Source organism: Tyto alba, unplaced genomic scaffold (assembly GCF_018691265.1).
Source record: "Tyto alba isolate M040663 unplaced genomic scaffold, T.alba_DEE_v4.0 Super-Scaffold_18, whole genome shotgun sequence".
In the NCBI taxonomy this organism is placed as follows: Eukaryota; Metazoa; Chordata; class Aves; order Strigiformes; family Tytonidae; genus Tyto; species Tyto alba.
In genome coordinates, this window is record NW_024881280.1 from 1433289 (window position 1) to 1440369 (window position 7081).

Consider the following 7081-nt stretch of genomic DNA (forward strand, 5'->3'; position numbering starts at 1 on the left):
AGGGTGTGGCACAGCAGCTTGCGGGGCAGTTTGCATGGTAGGAGCATTCCAGTCCTCCTAACCCAGGCACGGGGCGCCATTCTGTGACCATCTACACAGGCCAAGGGCATCCATCTGACCTGGCCCTCGGGGCAGGAGGGCAGGCGCTTGCCTAAGAGCAAAGGCTGAAACTTTGGTGGCGCAGGTCTGCACCATCAGTGGTGGTTGATGTTTCCACCCAGCCAGAGCTGCTGAGGGGAGAGGCCACTGTGCAGGCAAGTGTCCATAACTTTCTCCTGGGGCAGGGATGGGTGGAAAACCTGCCTGCAAAAGGTGTGCCCGGGGGGAGGACTCCCTGCAGCTGGCGGGTGAGCTGCAGGAGACAGTGAGAAGGCTGTGTAGCATCAGGGAGGATGAGGAGAAGTTAGATAGCTGGTTCCAAGCACAGGCTGCAGTGGGCCCACAGCCCTATGCCACAGAGCTAAAACCTCCCCCACTGGCACATATGGAAGGAAGAGGGTCCAGTAATGCAGAAGAATTGACACTTGCAACAGCAAGGACCTGCAGAATGAAGAGACTTCCCCTGAAGCCTGAGGTGCTCTTGAAGAACCACTTCACTGCTCTGCAGACTGAAGATGAAAGGTCTGTCACATCAGGAGAGATGCTGGAGCTGAGTAAGGCAGCCTTGCCTGCTCCCCATGTAGCAACCTCTGCAACTAGGGCAACGGGTGATTGTGGTGGGTGACTCTCCTCTGAGACATGTGGAGGCACCATCTGCCAACCTGTCGCACTCTAGAGAGGGGTGCTGCTTACCAGGGGCTCATATCAGGGATGTCACTGAGAGACTGCTGAGCCTTGTAGACTCCACCGACTCTTATCTGCTGCTCTTGTTTCACGTAGGCAGCAGTGATACAGCCAGAAGCAGTTCGAGAAGTATCAAGAAGGATTACAGAGTCCTGGGAGCAGTGATTAGAGACTCTGGAGTGCAGGTGGTTTTGTCATCAGTCCTTCTGATCAAAGGGAATGGGTTTGAAAGGGCCAGTTGAATCTGGCAAATGAACAATTGGTTATGGGACTGGTGCCACAACCAGGGTTTCGGGTACTTAGACCATGGGACTTGCTTTAAGAAACCTTGTCTACAGGGGGATGATGGGGTCCATCTGTCAGAGAGGGGAAGAGCATCTTTGGATATAGGCTGGCCAAGCTGGTGAAGAGGGCTTTAAACTAAAGTTGCCAGGGGAGGGAACCTCAATCCATCCCACTCCTACCAGCTTGATGCCAGTGCCAGCAACAGATGCCCAGACACTGGAGAAGGGTCACAGGTCAGCGGGAGAGCACCCGAAGAGCAGCACAAAGGAATTCCAGCCAGTAAATCAGATTCATCAGGGGCCCAACTTAAATGCCTCTATGCAAATGCACACAGCGTGGGGAATAAACATGAGGAGCTAGAGACATGCACACGCCTACAGGGATACAATTTTATTTGCATCATGGAGAAGTGGTGGGATGGGTCCTATAACCAGAGTGTTGGAATGGAAGGATACAAGCTCCATAAGAAGGACAGGCAGGGAAGATGAGGAGGGGGGTTGCCCTCTGTGTCAGTGACTACCTGGAGTGCAGGAACCCCTGCCTGGGGATGGGTGAGGAGCTGACTGAGATTTTATGCATCAGGATTAAAGGGAGAGCAGGGACAAGAGACATTATAGTGGGTGTCTGCTACAGGCCACATGACTGGGTCAACAAAACAGATGAGGCCCTCTATAGACAGATAGAAGCAGCCTCATGTTCACAAACCCTGGTCTTAATGGGGGACTTCAACCACCACGATATCTGTTGGAGGGACATCACTGTAGGGCATAAGCAATCCAGGAGGTTCCTGGAATGCATTGATGATAATTTCCTTTTCTAAGTGAGAGAGGAGCCAATAAGGAGAGGAGCTATGCTGAACCTTGTTCTCATCAGCAAGGAAGGGCTGGTTGGGACTGTGAAGTTAGAGGACAGCTTTGGCTGCCGTGACCATGAAATGGTGGAGTTCAAGATCCTTAGGGCAGCAAAGTGCACAGTCCATTACCCTGGACTTCAGGAGGGCAGGCTATGACCTCTTCAGGGATCTGCTTGACAGAGTAGCATGGGATAGAGCCCTGGAGAGAAGAGGGGCCCAAAAAAGCTGGCTAATATTCAAGGATCACCTCTTCCAAGATCAGGAGTGATGCATCCCAACAAACAGGAAGTCAGGTAAGATAGCCAGAAGGCTGCATGTATGAACAAGGAGCTCCTGGACAAGCTCAAACACAAAAAGGAGGCCTACAGAGGGTGGAAACAGGGACATGTAGCCAGAGAGGAATACAGGGAAATTGAGCAGGTAGGGATCAGGTTAAGAAGGCCAAATCCCTGATAGAATTAAATCTGGCCAGGAACATCAAGAGCAACAGTAAAAGCTTCTATAAGTATGTTGGTGACAAAACAAAGACTAGGGAAAATATGGGCCCTCCCTGGAAGGAAACAGGAGACCTGGTTACCTGAGATATGGAGAAGACTGTGGTACTCAACAACTTTTTTGCCTTAATCTTCACTGGCAAGGGCTCCAGCACAAGATGACAAAGGCAAAGGCAGGGACTGGGAGACTGAAAGCATTTGACACTGTCCTTCACGACATCCTTGTCTCTAAATTGGAGAGACGTGGATCTGATGGATGGACCACTCAGTGGATAAGGAATTGGCTGGATGGTCACACTCAGAGACTTGTGGTCAAACGACTCAATGTCCAAGTGGACAGCACTGCTGAGTGGCGTTCCTCAGGGGTCAGTGTTGGGACTGGTGTTATTTAACATCTTTGTTGGAGACATGGGCGGTGTGATCGAGTGCACACTCAGCAAGTTCACCAATGACACCAAGTTGTGTGGTGGGGCTGACATGATGGAGGGCAGGGATGCCATCCAGAGGGACTTGGACTGGCTGGAGAGCTGGGCCCAGGCAAACCTCATGGAGTTCAACAAGGCCAAGTGCAAGGTCCTACATATGTGTTGAGGCAATCCCAAGCACAAATCCAGGTTGGGCGATGAGTGGCTGGAGAGAAGCCCCAAGGAGAAGGACTGGAGGTGCTGGTGGGAGGAAAAACTGCCTGTGAGGCAGCACTGTGCGCTTGTAGCCCAGAACCCACCTGTGCCCTGGGCTGCAGCCAGAGCAGGGGGGGCAGCAGGGCCAGGGAGGGGATTCTCCCCCTCTGCTCCACTCTGGGGAGACCCCCCTGCAGTGCTGGGGCCAGCTCGGGGGCCCCCAACAGCAGAAGGACACGGAGCTGCTCGAGCGGGGCCAGAGGAGGCCACGAAGATGCTCGGGGGGCTGGAGCAGCTCCCCTGGGAGGTGAGGCTGAGAGAGTTGGGGGGGTTCAGCTTGGAGAAGAGAAGGCTCTGGGGAGACCTTCGAGTGGCCTCCCAGGGCTTAAAGGGGGGACAGGAAAGGTGGGGAGGGACTCTGGATCAGGGTGTTGTCACATCCCGCTCGGACGAGGGAGACAAGTGACTTAGATTTGTAAATCCTGAATGGAGCAGATAATGGTAAGACAAGTCTCAATGTCCATGCACAGACATTTATTAATTTTCCACAATATACTAATTGGATACATGGTAATTGGCTAAATATATATGAAATTATGTCAAGCAATATAGTATGCCTTGAATTACTTAATGGTAATAAGGGGAAAGGGGAAAAAGAAAAGAAGAGACATGGAAAGAGGGAATAGAGAAACAGATCACTGGTCCAGGGTCCTGCATTGGCCACCTCAGAGTTTGTCAGGGATTCATCCATCTCCTCCACTACTTCACATCTTTTTTCTTTCTGTCGCTTGCTTACTGTTACTCCTTGCCCCTCCTCAATTTATACACACTTTCCTTGGCTCCATTCCCTAGATCGACCCACATACTTACGTATCACATGTATGGGGAGGAGTAAGGTGCTTTATGGGATGATATAATTAGCACGATATTGTTAATCTTCATTAGCATACTCAGAGATGTCAGCTTTAATATGCATTTTGTGGATAATGAAGAAAAGGTCATTCACCAGACAGGTGGCCCTTGAAACTTTACAAGCTGTGCTAGAAAAGAGCCATCCTACTTCCACAAGGCTCTTTCCCCTACTGCTTCTTGTGCTATTTGGTCAGCCTTAGCAGCTGCAGGCTCCACATTATCCACCGTGTGGCTACAGTTTTGTTATATGCAAGTTTTTGAGGCATTCCTTGGCTCAGAGGGCCTCTGCTCACCCCCATCCCTTATCTCTTTCTCAGGCTGTTTTCTCAGTCCCTGTTTTGGGGAGTTACAAGTCAGCTCTTTATCAGGAGGTGTAGGGATAGGATAAGGGGTAATGTTTTTAAACTGAAAGAGGGCAGATTTAGTTTAGATGTAAGCAAGAAATCCTTCCCTGTGCTGGGATGAGGCGCTGGCCCAGGGTGCCCAGAGCAGCTGTGGCTGCCCCCTCCCTGGAAGGGTTCAAGGCCAGGTTGGACGGGGCTGGGAGCCCCCTGGGCTGGGGGAAGGGGGCCCTGCCCGGGGCAGGGGGACTGGAACTAGATGGTCTTTAAGGACCCTTCCAACCCAAACGATTCCATGATGCTATGATTCTATGAATGACTTAGGGATTTATTTGGAGGCATAATATGGAAACTTACATTACTACTACAAGTGATGTCCTACTGCTGAGAATACAGATGAGAACTTCAGTAAATTCTTTTCACAGAGTTTTTAAAAAAAGCAGTTTAAAATAAGTGTTCAGGATAAGATTTTAAATATTTTTATTTTTTTTTTTTTTTCCTTTTTTTCTGTGTCATTAATCTGAGACATGACATTCTACCTGGTGAGTGATTTTTAAAATCCTTGTCCAGATTCCTTTAGGCTCTGTGAATCATAAACTGTCACAGCTGACACCTTCTAAGATATTTTAATCTTTGTGCTGTTTTTAAGGCTGATGATGTGGGGTTTTTTTTTGTTTTTTTTTTTTTTTTGTTTTTTTTTTTTTTGTTGAGGTGTCAGTGCTCAAAGCACTGCAGAATATGGCCTTACCTAGGGGTTCCTGTTGACATTTGGGTGGTCTGCCTGTTCCAGAGCTGTAACAGCTGAGGGGCACCAGGAGCTCTCTTTTGGCTGGCGGTGAGTGTAGAAAGCTGTACAGGAAGGTCAGAGCACTGGCACTGCAGGGCTCTAGTGCAGCTGCTAGTCCAGATTCTGCTGTCGAATTTCAGTTATGAGATGCTTTTAATTACACTAATCTTTCTGCTGCCACTGGCATGTTCACTGGACTGCAAGATTATTGGGCACCTTCATAGCAGAAGGGTGTCTTTGCCTCCTGAGAGAAGTCCCCTGCCAAGGCAGGAAGACTGGGCTGCTCCAGACCCTTTTAGACATGGTTCTGCAGAGCATGACACAATGTGGCCAATTCTTCCAAAACTTGGGGATATGATGGGGTTAGTCAGAGAAGGGGCCCAGACCCTGCTGCAGGCAAGTCTGGGTTCTCTTGAGCTGAAAACGCAGCATAGAAGCACGTAAGCAGCTACAGTGTTTACATTAGGAAAGAGTATGGGAGCCAGGTGATGGTGACTGTATGAGCGGTGGGAAACTTACCTCTCATCATTAATACATGTGGTCTTAGACTCCTTAACAACCACATATCTATCTGTGATGAGGCCTAATTTCCTCCAATATTGTGGGCAACTACATGTTTTACAGTAGTCTGCCTGCCAGTAATTTCTCATAACCAAGACTAAACAGGGGTGACCCTCTGCACAGCATTTGTCAGCGTTGGCCTTGTGGTAATTAATCCATCTGTCCATTGCTGCAGCTGATTCTCTGCATCTGTTCAACAGATCTTTTTGCTGAATTGCTGTTGAAGATGAAGTGTTTAGATGTGGAAAGAAGCATACAACTCATCTTGGAGAGGTTTTTTGACAGCCTTCCTACTGTTAACCTCACATGTCTTCTCCAGCATGTAAGAGCTGTATGTGGTGTCTTCACCACAAAATTTTGAAAGCATTTCAGATGCGTGGTGGAGATACTGCTGCAGTGAGATGGGGGCACAGTTGTTCCAGGCCCAATGGGAAACAGAAGTTACGTGTTTCTGGCAGGGAGAGTTCAAAGCCTGAAGAACCTATGCTGCTCGTGAGTGACCCCTGAGGCATTTCTGGGATGCTCCTGTGGCAAGGTGGTGTGAGTAGCTGGTCAGTTTGTCCCTGTGGCCATCATTGGAAGACTCTGTTGCAGGAGAGTGTAGGTACAACCTTGTGTCTGTCTACCAAATGGGAACAGCATAAACTTCCCCATGTTGTGTGAGGAAATAGTTAAATATATAAAATATTATTGCAAACTTTGCTATGACAATAGATGCTGTATTTGTTCATAAGCTTCATAAATATTTGCTACAGAGTAGCCCAGATGTTTATTACAGTACCAGAGGTGAAACTTTACTGGGAACAGCTACAGTTTCACAACAAGGTAGATTAGTGCTTTCATTTCACTTCAACACAGCAATATTCTTTTATAATAGTACCTAAACATGAAGTATCATTTCAAAACAAGAACTGGAATTATCAAAGTTGCAATTTATTGTGAAACACATAGGATTTGTGGTATTTCAATGATCTATTTCTCCTCATTTAACATTGTAAATTTGTTGAGTTTCATTTCCCCTTCAGCAGTTGTAGTATGGGGGACTTAGAGGTAGTGATCTTTGATGTATATAAATGCATTACATCAGGTGGATCAAATTTTAATATGGTAAACTGACCCAAACTGGCACAAAAGTGATGTTTTCAAAAACCATATTGCTAAGAGATCTCTAGCACACTTTTCTTCTTTCTGAGATTTTTCTGCTGTAGCTCTGCTGGTACCATAGAAATTCTCTGGTAAATTACAGTTCATCATGGTTTTATGGGGATATTTCCCCCCTGGGTATCCTTGAGTTTTTATGGAGTCTCACTAAATATCGTGGTTGTTTACAGTGTTCATCAACACAAGTGATGGCAAAATAGCTTTCCAACACATGATTCACAACATTATTGCTGTTAAAATAATGTGTCTTCTCACTTTCTGATGAGCTGATTTTCTTCAGTGCA

The 7081-nt window shown here is 47.7% G+C and overlaps 1 long non-coding RNA gene across 1 annotated transcript; it reads left to right on the plus strand.

Annotated features, from left to right (window-relative positions):
* Positions 1-3425: 3425 nt before the first annotated feature.
* LOC122153311 lies at positions 3426-4376 on the plus strand. The gene is made up of 2 exons (XR_006165179.1): positions 3426-3465; positions 4319-4376. It is a non-coding gene; the product is annotated as an uncharacterized LOC122153311 (long non-coding RNA).
* The last annotated feature ends 2705 nt before the right edge of the window (positions 4377-7081 follow it).